Below are 22,427 nucleotides of genomic sequence, written 5' to 3'. Positions count from 1 at the left end.
TTGGTTCAGTGATCAAAGGTAGAAAACCTGTGTTTGCCGAACCAAAGCCAATACTAATGTACAGGCTTTTTACTATTGGGCACATTACCATGATAGTCTCTCTGAAGTATTTGTAATTGATTATCTAAAAGAAAAAAAATTATTTACCCGTCAACTAAATATTAATAGTGATAAAAATGCTGTAGTTGAAGCAGGTGACAGTTTTCTTTAACTCCAATAGTCTTAAAGTGACAGTGCCAGAATAATGATGCAGAAACAGTTAAAACTTATGTTTTAATGTTGAACCTTATTGTCTTCATTGTTTCAGTTGGCGACACCTATGAAAGTGTAAATTTGAGGCATGAAGTGGATTTAACTCTTTTGTTGCTACAGCTCACCAGACATGATTTTTAACACTGCAGCCTCAATATATATGTGCGTGTAGCAATACTTGGCACTTCCGGAGTATGTATCAGGCATTACCAGGTAAGTACCTGGGATTTACGTGGAAGGTACCAGGTTGATACTAAGTACCAGGAACATTCCCTGTAGGTACCAGGTATTTACCCTGTAAGTATCAGCTAACAAATCACCTCATAATACAGCACAGTTTGCATAGGTACTCAGTAAGTATGTATGTACCCAGTCGGTATCAGGTAAGTACTCAGTGAGTACCAGGTATGTACCAGGTGCATACCCAGTAAGTTCCTAGTAATTATCAGCTATATAGCAGGTAGGTTCCTGGAAAGAACCAGGTATATGACAGGTACATAACCAGTAAGTACCACATAAATGTCGGGTTAGTACCTAGTTAGTACAATGTAAAGACTAGGTACTTAGTAGTACCAGATTCATACCTGGTAAGTACTCTACATGCCAGGTAAGTACCCGGTATATACCAGGTACATAGCAGGCAAGTACCCAGAAAGTACCATGTATGTGTTAGATATATACCCAGTAAGTACCATGTACATAATCGGTAAGTATCCAAATATTTCAATTTTTTTTTTCATCCAAGCTCAGTCAAAGACAACATATTGCTGCTTAAGCAATTTGAGCTTCTAAATGGCATGCATAATGTCTTTAGTGTAATGTCTTTCAGTGTAAGGTTTAACATAAAATGAAACCCAACCTATTAGTGCATTGTTGGAATTTTTTTTAAAGAGAAGCGTAAGCTCCCAATATCATCACCTCCCCTGCCCTCATCCTGTTTAACTCAGGTTGAAAGTGAAGCGAGGATTGTGCGATGTAGGCTCCATGTGTGGGGCCTCCATGCTGACAGCTTCTTAGCAGCTCTGAGCACCACAGTTAAAACACATGCTGGATTTGTATCTTTGATCCTACATAACGTCTATTATTCTTCACCTCTCCTGCTCAACAAAGCATAGGAAAAAAAGAAAACCTTCCCCTCAAAACAAAACCAAAACACCATATCTGTCACCATCACTTGTTTGTTTTGTATACCTTTTTCCCCCAAAATCTTTTAACATCAATACCAAGCATGACTGGGGCAGTCTGAATGACCTACAGCACAGAGCAGAAAAGACTGTGGGCTCTGCTTAAAACAAGCTATGGGTGGCAGAGGGAGGTGCAGGGAGCTGAAAGGATGTGGGGAGGACAGTGGTGGCTTGGCATGAGCAACAGCGTGTGTGTGTGTGCGCACACGTTGTTTGTTGGAGAACATCAAGACACACAGCAAAACACCCAAGGGTTTTTTATAGAGTGTGAGTGAAAGAAGGAGAGAGTGGTCATTATAGCTCCTGGAATAGAACAGTAGTAGAAGAAAATGAAAGAGAAGACCTCATTGTGTGTGTGTTGTTGGGTTATTTTTCTTCCTGTAAAGTATAACATAGCACATAGTACCAGGTGTAGTTTTGTCACAGCGGTTCAATGCTATTTATTTTGACTCCTGACAAATTACCATGTCTAAAAAAAGCTTTGGACATGTCCAAAATGTGTGCCAATGACTTTTAATAATAACTTTGAATTGTTCTTTCTTCAGGCACTAGCTTCCCACGATCCAGAAAGGAGAAGCAGGTAAAGAAAATAGATGGATGGATGGTTGGATTGAAATTCTTTCTTCTCTTCCCAACTCTCTTCTTTTTTTTAAAAAAAGAACAAATTCTCAAGATTTTAATAGCCACATATAAAAAATTAAGTCTTCACTAGTTCATAAATGGATAAATGCAACAATAAATAAACAACACTTTCACAATATAATATGTATTGTATTTAACAAAAATAAACCCAAATGTAATAGCACTGTGTTAAACAATTAAGTGAGCCCATGATTTACTAGCCTCTAAAACTAACTTTAACACCAATGAGTTTCGCTAATTGTTTTCATTTTGACCTGATCAGTTTTCCATCTTGTTATGAAGACATTTTTGGTCAAATCGTTCTACAGACATTGCTTCAGTTCAGTTCCAGCCACAGCATTTCAATCAAGATGACGTCTGCTCTTTGACTATATCATTGCAATATTTTGATTATTTTCTCTTTTTCTTACTGTTGCTCATTGTCTTGTTGCTTGAACCATTTTCAGCCAAGCTTCAGCTGTTGAACACATGACCTTAGATTTGACTTAAGCATATTTTGATTTACAAAAACCTTTACATCAGATCATCACCCCTCTACGACTGTGCTCCAGAACTGGTAGGAGGTGTTTATGCTGATATGCTGTTTGCATATTCTTTGAGCAATGCATATTTTAAATCGGGGTGAACTTGATAAATTTAGCCAAAAAACAAGATTGAGGCAAAGGTGGGAAATACTGAAGGTGACATCCAGTTGTCCCAGATTGCATGCCAAAGAACAGAGAGGGACTTTGCTGCCTGATAAGGACACTTTACTCCATCATATGTTGTACAACAAATTCCTCTTTGCAACTATAACCATAACCAGGCTCTGCAGAAAACTTGGCTTGCTTGCCGTACTTTCTCCCATGATATTTTATTGCTTTTAACTAAAAATGTTAACTCCCATCAACTAAAATCCATGTCTATAGATTATTTCTGGAACAGAAGGTTAGCCAGCATGAATGTCCACAACAAGAGTCAGTAAAGTAAATATTAAAAGTCCATTACATTGAAATGTGACCCTATTTTAATAATAATCATCACTTGATGGCAGCCCACAATTGCATGCCTGGGTGTGGTGAAGGTGGAAAATGTGGAAAGAGAGTGTGGAGACACCCTCTAGTTGGAAACTGGAAACTTGAATTAGGTTGGCCTTTTTAATGGTTTAAAGTGTATTTGGAGTTGCAGCATACAAAAGACAATAAGGTCTTTCAGCTGCAATCATTTTTTAATATATGTTCCCTAATTTGCCTAAAAGAAAACAGTTTTCTTTTGAGCATGACCCACATAAACAGACATTTCTAACAGGCTTACTTCAACTCAACAACAAAGCTGAATAAACCATTTGAAACATATGGTCAGCCAGAAGTTTTTAATTCACAGAAAATATTGTTATACATGTTTTTCTGTAGCGTTGTCCTAATATAACAATATCTCATCTTGTGTTCCAGGCTGTCCGGGGGTCCCCCTCCCCCCCTTCTTGCCTTCCTCCTTTCCCCTCTTTTCCCCTTCTTACCTTTCAGGTACAGAGCCTACACATGCAGTGTTTGGTGCTTCCTGCTGCTGATGTTGCTGCTCCATTCTCGGTGCCTATTTGTACACAGCTGCACTGAATCACTACTGATGCAGACATCTGTTACAAATGGCTGAGCAGAAACATCATTCCTTGCTGGACAGTTAAACATCATATGAATCTCCTTGTGTGATCATCTCTGCATCTCCTTTGTGCTCCTTGTTGTAACCTTCTGGATCCTCTGATGAAAGGAAACTTCTTGTTCCTCCTAAAGACAAGAAAGGAGAAGTCAGCTCAGCATAACGACTGAAGACTCACCTGACTGCCCACTCTCCACCGTCGTCCTCCTCGTTGTCTTTGTCTCTTCCTCTTCTCTGACTCGTGGAATCCTCTCCTCCCCTCGAACCTTCAAAAATACAGTTCAAAACATCTACAGTCCAAACATCTTATACACAGATGTTGAGGGGAACCCACAGCTGCTGATAGTTAGGATGAGGTTTAAGCAAGTAAACTTTTCTTGGGTATTTTTGAGCATAAAAACAAGGTTTTTGTTACTTCTCACATCAATGTCAAACTTTGTCAAGTTAATCACTTTTCTACATTGCCCTGTAAACAAATAGTAATCCAAAGTGGTAACTACTTAAACAAAATATACTAAAAGTGCAATACTTGCTGCATATTGGCACATTATTTTATTGACTGATAAATTAAAAAAAATATTTATATTTTTAACACTCCACCAGCTGTTTTACAAAATGGTTTATAGTTATTTAGTGCCAATGCTTCATCAGGATCCCTAAGCAGCTCCTGAAAATTAAAACATATCTTGTTAATACATTTACTGTTGGTCTTTAATGTTATATCTCTGACAATGTAAATGCAGGAAACATTTCATAAACATGTCTTAAAACTTTTTATTTAAAACCATCCATTAACTGAACATCAGGCTCATGTAGTAGCCTGATGGTCACATCTTGAAACCAGAATGTAAATTTTATGGTGGTGGGACGCACATCAAGGTTGCATTCAGGAAACAGGAAGTGAACATTTACAATAATTCAGCTGTTAACGACACAATCATTCCTCTGTTTGAAACAACAGCTTCACAATCATGTTTCCAAGTTTAGTGCTACACAGTTTCTTTTATCAAAGAGCTGATAAACACATACAGCTGCACATGCACACTCCCAAACACACTTTTGTAAACCATGAACTAATTGCATACATGCACGTGTGCGTCCATACACATGCCACCACTCTCCACCATCAGCTTGACTTGATTAAGAACCATTTGTGTGTGTAACTGCGGCACTGATGAAAGACAGGAAGCTTGTTTCTGTCAATGCTGCACGGATATTACAAGCATGATAGTTTGCACAACAGCGGAGCACTAAAGTTGGCCTTCATTAGCAGGATTAGAAGAATAATCTACAAAAATGTGCAAGTCTCTTATTCCAAACCCCAAATAGTTTCTCCGCGGGGAGCCCTTTCTTCCTACACTAAGCATAACATCTCAGATTTCAAACTCTCCATCTGTAACCTCTGGATGCCACCCTCTTTCTCATCATACCCTATTTCAGAGTGAGGGGTTGCAGAGGGTGAAGGACCCCATGTAATGGTGCAGCTGTGGAATGATTTATTGCTGAGGTATTTGTTGGGTAAGAAAGGAATTGTGCCCACAGGCTGCTTGCTCTGGTGTGATTACAGGTTCACCTCCAATCACATTGTAGTATGCAATTTATTATCCTCCTAATGGTGCTCACGTCTTCTGCTCAGCCCTTTTCTTGACAATTGAGGCCATGTAGGGAACACTTAAGAGTCCAGAAAACTGAAGATATGGTGCTCTTTAATATTTATTAGAGGTCATTAGTTTTCTTCAGCGCAGACCAACTGCATCATGTCTGACCATCATAAAGTTGTGCAGAAACGTTTTATGAGGATTGAACAGCCTCTTAATGAATATGTAGGAATATTCTGGTTTTTATATGAGTATTTTTTCATCCCAGAGAAGAGAGGAACTGAGCCCAGAGACGTGGTTGTAGATGTGAAGACACAATTATAAAATCAGTCATTGACTTGTGACCCAGAGTGCCCTGATTCCCACACCACTGTGCTCGAATGTGGGGTTCCTTATGGGTAGAGCATAACTAGCCCAGGAGTCCAGCTACAAAACACTGCTCTGGTTCAAATCAGGCAGGTTGTTACTCCCAGTCACACTCCTCCAGCTCAGACTTTCTGATTGAAATCCCCCAGTAACACAACAGAGTCCGCAAAATGCCCTATGCCCTAAGGTACAAACAACAATCAAAACCCTTTCACCTATTTTAAGATATAAGCAAACCACTGTTTTTTTATCTAGAGACAAAGTCCAAAACTTGATGTACAAGAATAAGATCTACAAATAAACCTTCCACTTTTTAGCTCCTCTTACCAGGCCAATTCCAAAGTAAAATAAAATCCAGCTCCTCTGCAGAAGGTCGGCCCCAGTGCTGTGCACTAAGGGAAACCTGACTACATCTAGCTTTCAACCTCCAACCTTTGTACCTCAGACATTGTGCCTCACACATTGGACAGGTCCTTTTCAGTATCTCCTGCAGGTGGACAGTCTACAGAATGGTGAACCCATGAACTCATTTGTGTTGTGCCCAAGCAGATGCCATAGTTGAACCCCCAACCATCAACCTCCTCCCCAAACCTGGCTTTATGGCGAGTCCATAATAAACCTGGTCTGGGAAAGGTATTTATTGATTGAGATATCATCATAAGTATCAAGCATGATGGTAATCAGTTATATTGAACCCTAAATTATTACAGATTTTTTTAAAGAGTTGCTGGCAAGTAGAGGCAGGGCCACATAAGGAATGATGCACACACACACACACACCAATAAATACATATACACCTAGAAACAAATTAGAATTGCCAGTTAACCAGTTTACATGCATGTTTTTGGACTGTGAGAGGAAACCGGAGTACATGGAGAAAACCCACGCAAACACAGAGAGAACACAAAAACTCAACGCAGAAATGCTCCAGCTGAGTTTCAAGCTGAGACCTTCTTGCTGCGTGGCAACAGTGTTAACCAACTGCAACACTGACAGCCCCCACCTTATGCAAAAAGTGTAATATACTGTGTGGCTGCTTTGAACCGAAAAAGTGGCAACAGCTGCAGAAATAAATGGTTTTGTCAGCAGTCCAACTTCTGAGGGCTTTCCAGTTAATTTTTTTTCCACTGAGAACTTCTGACTCCAAATGGAAAACAGTACAGGGCAGGTGCAAACTGTTTTGAGCAACATAACTGGTTTAAATCCTCTGAGTTTGACGAACACATAAGGATGCCCACAAAAGATTCTTAATGAGTAAGTCGTTCTTTAAATTCTAGGATAAGCTATCAGATGACCAATCACATTGATTATAATGATCTGTGATGCAGGAGATAATCTGTGATACAAATTTTACTTTTGGTCACTAGTTGTTGCTGTAATGCAAGTTTAGCTTTGCTTAACCCTGCAGCAGTAAAATAGTGCTTGAACATGTGTCCTTTTCTTGATCTTATGATTTTTTTATGTACAGTTTTGCTTCATGTGTATAAATGAATGAACAACCACTGTTTAAATGTCTGAGATTATGGTTCTTCACTGGAAAATGGTGGAATGTTCTGGGGTGAGACTTTGCCTCAAGCAAAGGAGTTCATGTATCTGTGAGTCTTGTTCACAAGTGATGGGAGGATAGAGTGGGGCCTTGTCCACACTAATGAAAATGTTGCTCCAGTCTGTCGAAGTGAAGAAGGAGATGAGCCGAAAGGTAAAGCTCTCAATTTAATGGTCTGCCAACATTCCAACTCTCACCTATCGTCATGAGGTATGGGTCATGACCAAAAGAACAAGATCCTGGATTCAAGTAGCTGAATTGGGCTTCCTCTGAAGAGTGGTCGGGCTCAGCTTTAGAGATCGCTGGAAAGATTATGCATTCCCTCTGGCCTGGGAATACCTTGGGATCCCCCAGGAGGAGCTGAAGAGTGTCGCCAGGGAAAGGAATGTCTGGGTTTTCCCCAACCCGACATCGGATAAGTGGCAGAAGATAGATAGTTGGATGGATGGATGTTTAAAAGCCATTCCAAGGGGGAATGAAAAGCCTGAAAGCATCAAAAACATTATTTCTGTTGCTGTGTGTCTAAAGTTTGAAAGTTTTCGTTCATTTTCAAAAGCCCGAGCTCTTTAGAAAAAAGAAAGTTGTTTTTGTTGGATATTTATATGAAAGAGATAAACACGAAATTCCTTGAGATTTGATTGTTTTAAGTTTGATGAAAAACCGTTAGATCATGTTTCAAAACTGAGGCATATAAAAATAAAGCTATAAACTTGTTTAAAGAAAAAAGTGGATATCGGAATGTCTTACCAAACTGGCTGAACTAACCTGGGAACAGGGAGAAAGTAGGACGAAATATGAAAGCTTTTCTTTAACCCAAATCAGGACTGTTGGAGAGAACCCTTGCAGGGAGAGATGCTCTATAAAAAGCTGGATGAATGATGGTTTAATATTCCGTAGGGTTAAACCTAATGGTCCGAAATCTTCTGTTTCCTGGCATTAACTGCAATCAGCAATCAACCTGCACAGCAATTTGTTGCCTTATAAAAACACATTTCAGAACAGAACCATTCACGTGCTTCCTGTTTCAAAACCCACTAATCTTTTATTCATGCTAAAATAAAATGTCAGGTTAGTGGGTAAGAAAAAAGCTCATGCAATTAGTCTAGAATGAAACTAAAAGCAGAAATAAATGTCAACTTTAATATTTAAATTTTAACACAAAAAATATTTGACCAGTCTATGGAACGTAAGTATGGGAAATGGATGAAAGTAAGTGATGGAAAATCAGCAGCCATATGGCTAACTCTGTGACACACTTTCTTTTTGGCATGGCTTTCTTAATGCCACACTGGAATCTATACTTTTTTTATTATTTCCCATAATGTTGGTGCTAGTGGAAAAAAAGTTACGCCTCTAAAAATGTGTTTTCTGTGAAGTAATCACCCTAGAACGTTCTTGTTAACCCAGAGTCCGGTCGAAACTCTCTGGGCTTTCCTCCAGTGTAAAAAATTTATTTCTTTTTCTTTCATCTCTCCGCCCTCATTCTGCATGTGAGAGCTTTACAGGGTGCTGCTGGTCCGTAGCCTAACTGAGGCCTGTAGCCCCGTCCTCCTGTAAAGACATGGGATGCCAAACATCGTCTGATTTACAGCTTGAAGCACACGCTATGCTTTCGCTCCTATGGGCTGTAAAAACCAAATAAGAGCGTGATGTCCAGATCCCACTTGCTATTTTAACCCACATTCTTTCCAGTAGAGTGAAGTGGCTACATGAGCTGAATATAACCACATGCTGAAAAAGAGGCAAACCTGCCAGGTCCCAACAGAGCACTCACGTGAAACCCAGATGGAGGGAAGGCTGTGATAAAATCAGCTGCTGACCTTCTCCTGCGTACCGTACAGGTCAGTCAATAACATGCTGTCTCTCACACACAACACAGCGCTGTCTGGTCAACAGATTCTCTTGCATTTTAAATATCAGTTGTGTTTGCAATCTAATGTGTCTAAAACAGCCTATATGTTTGTCTTCAGGTCATACCATTCCAGTGTAGAGCCAGATGTTTCTGTATCAGGGGAGAGGCTACAAGTCGTTTCCGAGCATGAATATCTTGGAGTTGTGATTGATTCCTAACAAAAGGTTTCTAACGGGGTCAAATTTAATCTCTCAAATTCTAGGTTCATAAGAGATTACGTGTTAACAGAACCAGCTAAAATGAACTTTATGTTTAACCAGATGGCCACAGGCCAGGATTTCAACTTTCAAATCATTGTAATCTTTGTATGAGCAAACACTTAGTTTTCATTATCGTCATTGTTCATTTTTAATTTATATATATATATATATATATATATATATATATATATATATATATATATAGGTTTGTTGAGTTGAGTTGGTAGAACATTATTAAATTTTCAAATAGTGGAGTTCTCCTCCACTAAGTCAGTTTGTTAAGAACAGCTGGACATCTGCTAACTAAAGCTGCAGTGAGAGGAGATGGTGTTATTCCATTCAGAAAAAGGTTTTTTTTTAGGTCAGATTGCACTGGACTGGAACTTTGTCCCAGTGACTATAGCAGAACTGGACACATATTTATATCTCAGTTTAGGATATGGTTAAACACTACTCAGGTCTGTCAGCCCTGAAGCCACTTCTGTGCTTCAATATGTATAGATCATGTCCTGGTTCTTATAAATGTGTGCTTATAATGGATGTTTTTCTGGTATGTAACTGTAGTATTTTATTTGTGGTTGTGTAGTTTTACATGGTGACACTTTTACACATTAGTTGGGAGAGGGTTTTTTATTTTACTTTTATTTGATGCTATAAATTTGTATTTTGCTTTGAGGGTGACATGTAACAACTGCCCAAGAACAACAAATGAAAATGGTATCTACATTTATCTAATGTTCATTATTGTACAATGTATTTGCTTAATAAACCAATAAAATAAAACAAATCAATAAAACTAACATCTGTCTTGCTGTGTTTTATTATTTAAAAAACTGAATATTTTGGGCTGCTCAACACATACCAAAAATGCCCCAAGAACATAAATCATCTCTTTGCATTGCTTTATTTACTGATATAGCATACATCTATAAAGTATTTTGCTCTTGTTTTGTTTAATGATCTTTGCTGGAAGTGAATGAACTGGAAGCCTACAAATGAATTGCCCACTGGGGCTAATAAAAGCATCTGAGTGATTTCCCTGCTCAAGACCAAATATCATTAACTCTGAGAAGACCGTGAACGCTAACTGCTCACGGTTGCCAAGTTTCTGCAAATTATCCTAAAAAAGGAAATCAGGCAATCCATCTAATAGCGGTTGAAACATTTCGGGTGTGGACTGAGGTCTTGGGCTGGCTGACAGTTTCATGTAAAGACTGGTTAACATGACTAGAAATGTAAAGGAAGACAAATGAGGAAATAGGAAAAGGATGCTCTTATCAAGTTCTTTGAAGAGTTGAACATTTGGGTCAATGTGAGCAGACGCCCGATGAGGATGGACCCTCGGCTGCCTTTTCCTCCACCCGTTCCTGTCTGGATTAACTTTTGCTGTGATTTGGAGCTCTTTTTCACTGGGCCCTGGAATGCGACAGATGACAGATCTACTTTCCTACATTGTTTCACCTGCTCTAAGTGGAACCACATGTTGCACAGGACTGTCTCTCCTTTGTCTGTAATTGGAAGTGCATGCACGGCGAAGTCTAAAGTAAAGCGGAGCCGGCACAACTGACAGGGCTCACCTCCTCCCCCCCTTCAAAGCTGGGGTTGCCGCAGTTTGGTCCAGGCCAAAGTGCAGAGCCTGAGATCATTTATTGAACTAACCGACATGGCATTTCACGTCACAGTCTCCTCAATGGGACGACTGTATCGTGCGCCCTGCAAATCTTTCAGGTCCTCTCACTTAAACATGAGTGACAGTTAAGAGTTTGCCGAGGAATGAGGCCTTGACTTTGAGCCTGACGTGCATGGAGAACAGAGGTTGTGCTGTGTTTTAATTCAGCGCAGTCTGCGATGTCTGGATGAGCCGGACCACGGATGCAGACCAGAGGGATCACAGCATGTTACATCACCACCTTGTTTTAAGAGCAAAATTGAATAAAAGAAGAATGCACGATATTTATAAACATCATCCGTCACGCCAATTTACTATGTCTCTCAGTTATGTAAGAAAGAAATCCTTCTGTATTCTCCAAAAAGTCAAGAAACATCTTAGAGAGAGAAATGCACTGAGTTTGAGCATTTCGTGCTCCAAACCAGTTAAACTAGATCACCATGATTGTCAAAGTAATGTACATGTGAAGTAAAATGCAGTTTGGTACAGTCATGGTATATGGAAGTGTACTATTCATATATGAAAGTGTACTTTTTTCCACACATAAGAACCCATGACAGAAAAAAACTCAGGTTCTTACAAAAGGTACCCCCCTATATGTATATAAAACTTAAGCCATATTGCTCCTTGTCCTTAATTATTCAAATATTATATATTATTATTATATATATATATATATATTATATATATATATATATATTATTATATATTATATTATTCAATTATACAAAATGTTCCAAATTACATAAAAAACTAAGTGCATCTCATGATTCAATAGCGACCTTTACCAGCAATATTTTAAAGTAATAATTTATTGTACAACCTTATTAGGTTATCATTTCATTGTGGAGGGATTTTGTCCCACTTTTTTCTCAATGTTCCCTTAGTGTCTTGAGTTTTTCAAGAATTTATTCTTCACAAGTCTCACTATTAAACAAGATGAGATTTGGAGCATAACTGGATCGTTGCTTTTTTGCTGTTTTTTTAATATATACATTCTGTAACAGGTTTACAGATGACTTTTTGGATCTTTGTGTCGCTGTGTGTCACAGTTTCAGAACAAATTTCAGCTGTCTGAGAAATGGCCTCACATTTGGCCCTAAAATGCACTTACACACAGGCCTGGGAGCTTGAGGGTTCTATACAGTATCTTAGCTGTTCATAGGACTATATATATATTTCTTTCAACGTATAATACTCAAATTTTTAAAAAGTATAAAATTCTATCTTCACTTTTTTTTTCTAGAAACTTAGGTTAGGTTAGGAGGTGATTATGAACTGACCCTAGATGTGAGCGTGTTGTGTACCATTGTCTGCTTCGTTGTTGGGCTTGCAGTATTCTGGGAACACGTTTAGGTTGTTCTCAGATTCTTACCTGCTGACTGCTGGGACTGGCTCCAGCAGCCGCACACCCCAGCCCTCACCCTTACAAAATCACCTTCAAAATCACGTTATAATTTCCTGAAATATCTAAAAATTCACACTAAAAAATTCTTACAGCCTATGCCAGGTAAAATCTCCATTTCTGGTGCAGGAAGTGACAAAAACACCTCATTCACACAGCAGGAATTTTCCTGCTAAAGTCATATTTGTCTGAAGGTTCAGACCTTCTGGACCAGACACTGAAGTCTCAGCTTTATTAGCAGGAACAAGGCTGCAGTCTGCTTGGCGTGAGGAGAGATAATGATAATGAAACTTTAGTCTAAGTACCTTGGCCTACATTTAACATTTTCATTTCAGTGCATAATGAAAAAAACAACAACTTATTTTTAAGAGATTCTTCTGACTTCAAGATAATCTGAAAAAAAAAAACTCTGCTTACAAGGTTAATACGTTCCTTTTGTTTTAGTTATTGCAGGTTTTTGTGTGCTTAACTGTGGAGCTCATCCACAGCACTGAGTCTACACCAAAAAAATCTCTTTTACTTTTTAAATCTGAGCACCCCCTTGTGGCATTAATTTGTTAACACACCTTAAGCTCTGAAATAGTTTTTTCCACACTTCTGGTCATTTTCCACTCTTCACATGAACAATCATAAGAGCAAGAAATTGCAGTATTTGAAAACCCCACCACTGACTGGAGCAAAGCCTTTATTTTATTAATGTATTTCATAACATTACGTGTTTCTGAGACCATTTAAATGCTACACATTAAAATCTAGTATGCAAAATTTACAATAAATCAACATCTGGGCCATAGAAAAATGACAAAATGTTCATTTTTGAACCCAAACAAACCCTATTTTATGTATTTACATTATAGATACAATGATGTCAATATTTTTGATTCAATTCAATCAAAAGCCAAGGGGAATGAATACTGTTTGTCTTCATCTTTGTTTTAAAAGTTTTTGTAGAGGTACTACGCCTATTCAAAAAACGAAAACTGTTCAAAAGATTTGGAGCAGCTGCTTAAAAAGCACCATTTCTCTCTCTATTCAGTCAAGATCAGGGTATAGACAAAAATAGTTCTCCAGAAGATCTGAGGGATCTGAAATTATAATAAGGCCAAACAGGTTTAGACACACACACACACACATAAATATATATATATATATATATATATATATATATGTGTGTGTGTGTGTGTGTGTGTACAGATTATTCTTTATTTATCCAGGTAAGTCCCAATGAAATTAAAAAATTTTTACAGGAGAGACCTGGCCAAGAACATAGCACAGCATATAATAAATACACAACATAACAATAAAAATATTCAGTTCAGCATATACAGGCAAGGAACAGAACCATGTTGCAAAATCCAAAATCAGAGTAGCAACAAAATCAAAATCAGGTAGAGTGAAGACTAGAAAAATTCTCTTTCTTTTTATAAAATGGGTTTTAGATTTCGTCATGGTAACCACTGAAAGAGTTTCAAGTCTATATCCAGGTGCTAAACCATGCAAAGGTTTAAAAATGTGTTTAGTTGTTAATAGAATCTCTTCACAACATATCTAATAATGTGTTGAAAATTATTTCAGTTTCAGCATTAAGGTTTTCAGGGATTTTATCCTGCAGGATTTCTAACAGGTTCACTGTGATTGAAGGACTGTAACTCCTTTTTTTTGACACTTTGTAGCAGAAGAGCAGACGTGTTTGAGATCATTGTTTTGTTGTTTGTTTGTTTTCACAGCCTAAATTCAGACAGATCTTAGCTGTTGATGAATTTGTGACTCCTGGCAAGACTGGCAGCAGTCTTGAATGAATATGTTTTTACTGTAGAATGACTGACTCTCAATATAAGAAAATGGCCTTAAATAATCTGGTCATTATTGAAGTGATGTTATGTCAACTAATTATCAGTAGTTAGATTGATAACTAGTTGGATCTGTTCTGATCAGGTGGACTGATCAGCAGCCTCAGCATCATCTGCATATAAATGTTTATGCACCCCATGCATTCATATAGTAACAGATATTGTTCAGTCAAGAAAACAGCAACAACCTAAACAATCGGAACTGTGCAACAGTGTAGAGGCTTAATAATACCTAATCTAGTGTTCTTCCACATTGGTATGTTTTTTTGTAAACAACTTGTTTTAAAAGCCTGACAAACAATAAAAGAAATGGACACTCATTTGGTTAACCGTTAGCCTAGTCTGGATGAAGACTTTTTCCCCTTTCTCCATACTCCACGCTCTATGAATGATGTCAAGGGTGATGAAGTACTAACTACTAACAACTATTTAATAGAACACCAGTTCAAAAATGACCAGACTATCCCTTTAAGACCCTTCCCAGATTGGTGAGTAACTACGTTTCTCCTCTAAGATGGTTGATTGCTGATGGATCTTTAATCTAAATGCTCCTGGGCAGCAAAGTGCCAAAACCTCTTCTTTTATAAAAGTGATCAAACCAGCCAATGATCAGTTAATCTATTTGATTTCCACCACTTGGAAGCTGTTTAACAATTTATTTGTGGCTGCAATATGTTATGCGTTGTTAATTAATGAGCTGTTTACATCAAATAAAGGCCCAATAAGAACCATATGATCTTGTTCCAATGCAGCATCACTTCCTGAAAATGTAGGCACTAATTATAAATCCATTTAGGTCATTAGTGTTACTGTCTGCGATCATGTAAATGCAGGAAACATTTAATAAACAAGTCCCAAAAGTTTTGATCAAAACTCATCCATCTGTGTTCAGAAAACAGGAGTTGAGCATTTCCAACAATCAGTCACCTCTCTGGAACAAAAGCTTCCCAATTATGTTTCCAAGTTCAGTGCCACACAGTTTCTGCTATCAAAGCGCTGATAAACACATACAGCTGCCACACTTTCAAAATCCCCTTTTAAACAACTTAAACTAATCGCGTGCGTGCACGTGTGCGTCCGTAGACACCCCGACGTTCTCCGCTATCAGCTTGACTTGATTAACAACCATTCGTGTGTGGAACTGCTGCACTGATGAAAGACGGGGAGCTGCTTCTGTCACTGCTGTGCATGAGAGTGACAGTTTACACAACAGTGGAGCACTACAGTTGGCCTTCATTAGAAGAATAATGTGCAAGTCTCTCATCTCGAACCCCAAACAGCCTCTCAAAGGGTTCCTTTCCCCTTGCTCTAAGCATAACATCTCAGACTTCAAACACTCCATCTGTAACCTCTGGATGCCACCCTCTCTCTCTCATCGACCCTTACTTCCGAGCGAGGGGTTGCAGAGGGTGAACGACCCCGTGTAATGGTGCAGCTGTGGAATGATTTATCGCCGGGTTAAGGGCTGGGTGGAAGGAGAATTTAACCTCCAGGAATCTTCATTTGTATTCAACTTCAGAGGATATGCTGCTTCCTTTTCGCTTTTTTTTCTTCCTGCAATAATTGCATGGTATCTGTTAAAATACTAATAAGAAAAACTCAATAAGAAGCAAACATTTTAAATAGTTGTGGTTATATATAAAATAAAAGTACAGTTTAAATTCTATACCTTTCAAATACCAAATCCTCAGACTGAGAGCTGACAAATTTGAGGATTTATTTCTTCTTTTTGGTCCTCACAGTGAGTTCTTGGTTGGATAAAACAAGCTAAAGACGTCACATTGGATGCAATACTCTCACGAATCAATACACATAATATACTGTAAACACAGCAGGGAGGGTTTGACATCTTTGCTCCTATGAAGGCTTAGATAATTGAGAGGGCTGCAGATCAAACTACCAGTCTTCTAAGTGGAAAAACGATCTCTCTACCAGTTAATCAGTGTCACTCCTGTACCTCTCGAACACTCACTGCAGCCAAAAATACCATTTTTGTCACTATTTACCAACATCTACAAATTAATATATTGTATTTGAAGGATCAATATGCATTATTCAGACAATGATTAGTTTAATGATGAACCTGCCGCAGTTTTGTAGGCTGATCAAAATTTCCAATTCCTGTACATCTCTGACCTGCCAATATTAATTTGGGCCAGTTTAGCTTTTTAGCTCTTAATTGCTCTCATAAAGTACAACTTTTTTTGTTTCTGGTTGAATAAAGATTTGGACTTTCTGTTCATAAAGACATTTTTTTTCTTGTTGTTAGCTGCCACATGATTTAGCACACTGATTGACATAGTTTTTTTTCTCTTATTGCTCCGCTGGAATCTACCCTTTTTAATATTTACTGTAATGCTGGCACCGGTGGAAAAAGTTACGCCTCTAAAAATGTGTTTTCTGTGAAGTAATCACCCTAGAACGTTCTTGTTAACCCAGAGTCCGGTCGAAACTCTCTGGGCTTTCCTCCAGTGTAAAAAATTTATTTCTTTTTCTTTCATCTCTCCGCCCTCATTCTGCATGTGAGAGCTTTACAGGGTGCTGCTGGTCCGTAGCCTAACTGAGGCCTGTAGCCCCGTCCTCCTGTAAAGACATGGGATGCCAAACATCGTCTGATTTACAGCTTGAAGCACACGCTATGCTTTCGCTCCTATGGGCTGTAAAAACCAAATAAGAGCGTGATGTCCAGATCCCACTTGCTATTTTAACCCACATTCTTTCCAGTAGAGTGAAGTGGCTACATGAGCTGAATATAACCACATGCTGAAAAAGAGGCAAACCTGCCAGGTCCCAACAGAGCACTCACGTGAAACCCAGATGGAGGGAAGGCTGTGATAAAATCAGCTGCTGACCTTCTCCTGCGTACCGTACAGGTCAGTCAATAACATGCTGTCTCTCACACACAACACAGCGCTGTCTGGTCTCAGATTCTCCTGCTCCTAAAGCTGATATATGTACTGAGTTAATTAAAAAGACATTTGAGGACAACAGGCATCAGTCTCTCAGTTTTTGGAGACAAACCTTAAAGAGTCCTAATTGTATACGTTGTGACGACGTGTACCTATTATTTGGATAAATGGCATAATAAAGGACATGTAGGGTTATAATGAACTCCAACTACCTACAGTATAGTTAAATCAGTTACTACTGCAACAAGTGGGAAGTTATTGTCTATTAATTTATAAGGCAATGTAGCTAATAAAACCTAGAACATTTGAGCATATACCAAAGTCTCTGAGAGGCTGATGATTACATCCAAAGAGAGGATGTAAAGGAACACAAAAGAGGAAATAGGAAGATGATGCTCTTATCAAGTTCTTTGAAGAGTTGAACATTTGGGTCAATGTGAGCAGACGTCTGATGAGGATGGACCCTCCAGGACCCTCGGCTGCCTTTTCCTCCACCCGTTCCTGTCTGGATTAACTTTTGCTGTGATTTGGAGCTCTTTTTCACTGGGCCCTGGAATGCGACAGATGACAGATCTACTTTCCTACATTGTTTCACCTGCTCTAAGTGGAACCACATGTTGCACAGGACTGTCTCTCCTTTGTCTGTAATTGGAAGTGCATGCACGGCGAAGTCTAAAGTAAAGCGGAGCCGGCACAACTGACAGGGCTCACCTCCTCCCCCCCTTCAAAGCTGGGGTTGCCGCAGTTTGGTCCAGGCCAAAGTGCAGAGCCTGAGATCATTTATTGAACTAACCGACATGGCATTTCACGTCACAGTCTCCTCAATGGGACGACTGTATCGTGCGCCCTGCAAATCTTTCAGGTCCTCTCACTTAAACATGAGTGACAGTTAAGAGTTTGCCGAGGAATGAGGCCTTGACTTTGAGCCTGACGTGCATGGAGAACAGAGGTTGTGCTGTGTTTTAATTCAGCGCAGTCTGCGATGTCTGGATGAGCCGGACCACGGATGCAGACCAGAGGGATCACAGCATGTTACATCACCACCTTGTTTTAAGAGCAAAATTGAATAAAAGAAGAATGCACGATATTTATAAACATCTTCCACCATGCAAATTCAATATGTCTCTCAGTTATGTAAGAAAGGAATCTCTTGAAACATAACTCACTACAATAAAATGTAAGACAAAAATCATGGTGGTCTTGTGTTTTTGTGAAATGAAGGCTATACTTGATTGATATACTTCCTTCATACTATTCCACTTTTTCCTAACATTAGGGCATTTCTTCAAAGTCCCACACTCCACTCAGAATATCTTTGGCTTATTTCTAACTAACATGCTTGCTTGAACTCACAAAGTTCAGTTCTTGGAATTTATTCCATTTAAAATTTATTCTCATTCCAATATATCTGTAAGCGCATCTTTGAGTCTGAAACAAACATTACAGCCGGTGTTTCTAATCTCCACCCTCAAGTTGGCTGCTCCATGTAACATTTTGCTGTAAACTGTTATTCCGCCAGCCTAATCCCAAAATAACAACGAGGCAGTAAAAGCGAGTGGTTACAAGACTGAAAACACAACTTCTTTTGGTGGAGTTGCTGTAACAATAAATTAAACCGAGGACAAACTATGGGTTTTAGAGCCTCAGCGACTCTTGGCAAAGTTTTAGCAGGAAACATTCATACATGCACACAGCAACAGGGTTATTGTTTGGAGGAGAAAATAGCAATCTAAGTGTCGAATGCAAAAGTAATAGTGCTAAAAAATATTTGTGATTAACGTTTGGTTTGATTTCCTCATGTGAACTTCTTTCTGATTCCCCCAAACTGGGATTATGATAATGATGATAATGATAATCTCTGTCTACAAATAAATACTCCACACATTCCTACTTAAAGAAAAAACTGCTTTTCCATCCCATGCAAAAAAAAGAGGCTCATTTGTGGCTCAAAGTCTTTTGAGGTGCTCAGAATAACATGAACAAGATCAGACTTAAAACCTTTGAAGAGAGTCAGTGTTGGAACTACTTCCCTAGATTGGATCCAGACTTTAAACTCTGCCAGCCAGACCTCAAAGCTCACTCCTGGATCACAGAGACCCAACTTCTCTGCCCTTCCTTTGGCCTATGTCCTAAAAGCTGACAGAGAAATACTTATCAGCTCATCCAGACAAAAAGCAACATGCTGACAGAGCTCGGTTGATGTTAACAGTATACCAGTCTGCACGTCTGAAACTTGTCTGAAACTCACAGACCCTCATCTTGAAGTCCTGCTTTTATGTCCGACTCATTTAGGTCCCCTGGCTCGGAATGCACAAGAAATGAAGCACTTACAAAAACAAATCCTGAATAATTTCACAAAACTTGTCACAACTGGTAGACCCTGACACGTAACTGCTGCTGTGCAGTTTGCGAGTGACATTGTCGTAGATTTAAGAAAGAAAAAAATGCACACTGTGCTGTAGTGTTAGTCAGTCTGAGTCTTCTATCACTTCAGTAGTCTTTCTTTTTCCAATTCTGCAACATCAGTTGCTTCTTTTCTATTTCCTTCTCAGTAGGAGAATTAGCACCAGGAGTGTCATGCTCACAAAAACACCTACTATTGTATGAAAAAAAAAAAAAAACATACAGCTGTGTTGTTGATTGAGTTTGACACTTCTGTCTGAAAACCCATCGGGGAAAGCTTACAGTGGACTGATAACTGATGAAAAAGTGAGGGGGTATTCCTTTTCAACTTAATGATAGTTTAGCACCCCGTTACAATAAGTCTGTTGAATTAGCAACTCAAGAGTTGAGAGAGATTTAACACTCACAAGTCAAATGTAAAGGATTGTTGGAGACATGCTGGCTTTCATATTTTTACCTGTAAGGAGATGCCCTGAGAGTAAAAGAGAACCACGCTTCTCATTTTACATAAATAACATAAAATGAAAGATATCAATCCGTAGGAGAAAAATTTTTGACTGTGCTGCATTGATAGAGAATTTACAGATGCATTTAAAAAAAAAAATAAATTTAGCAGAGTCTCCTAGACCTTTATTGTTGTGCAAAGAGTGAGAGGAAGAGGCCAAGCAGACAGCCCAGCCCTCCCTTTTCCCATCCACTGTGTTAACCACACAGTAGGCTCCTTAAATCATGGTCTAGTGTGAAGTCAAATCAAGATAAACTAGAAGCACCAAGGCCACAGCGTGCAATGTGGACCATAATCTGGATCATCTTCAAAATGTAATCCATTGTTGTTTGTGACCCAGGAGGTGTCTAGCTGTGAAGTTTAATATTCCTGTTATACAGTTGCAAAGTTAGAGCACAGACTGACCGGATCACCACCAAAATTTCATCACTTGTTTCTTGTACCATGTTTGACGTTTCCTGAAAATTTTATAAAAAATCCATTCATCATTTTCTGAGTAATCTTCTACACCGAGTGACGCTACTGGAAACAGAACCTCCTTGACGGAGGTAATAAAGATTGTCTTGACACCAGTAACACTGAAAAGTTGAAGGTATAGTTGCATCTTTTACACTGAGTTGTATCAGTTACTTGTGAGCATTAAGTATCTTACCTGCGGTGTATAGAAACCAAAGTGATCGCAGGTTGATGAATCAGAAAGTTCTCATGAGGAAGTCGAGCTAAAAGCAAAGTAGCAAAGGGCCCAATTCTAAAGGGATTTTCCAACCAAAAATATTCAAACTCAAAACTTTCTTCATAGCTTCAGTGGGCACTAAGTGTTTCTGCACCTCGTCACTTTTGAATGAGACAGTTGTTAGCATTGTCTCTATATTTTTCTTTTTTTTTAAATGACTAAGTTTTATTAAAAGGACTGAATCCAAAAGTTAATCAGCTGAAGATGTGCATCTAATGATTACTTTCTGAGTGTTTCATTAAAATCCATCAACTGTTTCACAATTATTACTGTTATTATAGCTCTTTTTTTGGCAGCAGGTGATAAAATAAAATAAATAAATTGGATATAATTAAATCACAATAAAAAAGGGTTATTAAAAATAGATTTTATTTTCAGTTTAAAGCAGAAAAAAAGAACGGATTGAAACGCTAATGTTTACCAACTTTCCTCCTGAGAAAGAGCAGCTGTGACGTAGAGATGGTCCAGGCGCACAGATGATGCGATTAAGGTCGTGTTCTCCATCACGTAACCCTCACGACTCACTCACAGTGAGATCTCTATCAGATGCAAATAACACAAAACACAAGCGTAAAGGAGGGCCATGTGTTGGAAAGGAATACAAAACTGGTTTGCATTGAGATGGGCTGCAGAGAGGACTTAAATCCTGCAATAACGTCTTACATAACATTATGTGGGAACAGAAACAGCACAAAGGACAGTTTGCACTGAATTACCAAAAATATTTTGTTTAATTTTGTTTGCTTAGATTTAGTAGGAAACAACATTTATTCATCATTAGTATAAAGACTAATGACTAAATAACCAGTCTAGTAGTTTCACAGCACCGCCTACTTTTTATTCTTGCCATCCCAACATCTGCCAATTGCAGCATACAGCATAAAAAGACGATAAATCCATCATCATAAATCATAAATAAACAGTTGCTGGTGTAAAATAGCCACATTTTCCCCTTCAGCATAAATATGAACGTGTAGCAGCAGGTTGAAAGTAAAGTTTCATCATTCATAATCGTGACCTGCAGCTTCATAATGTTCCCTTTAATATATGGCGCATCTTAAAATTTTTCATCCTGGAAGTAATTCCTCGAGACGCCAGGTGGAGACGAGGCAGGGACCTTAATTATAGCTGTGTCAAAAAACTGCCTCAAAGCTAAAACTCGCATGGTTAGATGTGGGATTTCTGCTCTCAGGTTGAGACTCCTAAAGATAATTTCGATGCATAAATGATTTCAGATTACACCATGTGTTCTACACTGCTGTTAAGCTGCCTTTGCGTATGTGATGTGGATGTGCTCTCTAATGTCTGCCCCTCAAGTCCCATTTCATCTCATCCGTTGCGACTTGAGCAGCTTACGCTTTTTCTTGTCCTTAGCTGCTGTACCTTTGGGATCACTGGAGAGATTCTAGCCATTTCTGTGCAGTCAAAAAGTAAAAAAGAAACAAACAAAAAAAAGAATGAAAAGAAACGCTGACGTGACCCATCAACCTTCTGCTCCACGCACTACCAGCACAGTCAATTACCAGGATGGGGTTGTGATTGATTGTGTTGTTGGAGGTCTGCGCAAAGACTTTCAGCTCAATAATGACAAATGTTCTCTGCAGCTGTCCTCACTTTATT

The sequence above is a fragment of the Kryptolebias marmoratus genome, linkage group LG11 (genome assembly GCF_001649575.2).
Source record: "Kryptolebias marmoratus isolate JLee-2015 linkage group LG11, ASM164957v2, whole genome shotgun sequence".
Classification (NCBI taxonomy): domain Eukaryota; kingdom Metazoa; phylum Chordata; class Actinopteri; order Cyprinodontiformes; family Rivulidae; genus Kryptolebias; species Kryptolebias marmoratus.
The sequence above is the reverse complement of the archived record's forward strand: the minus strand, read 5'-3'. Positions refer to the sequence as shown.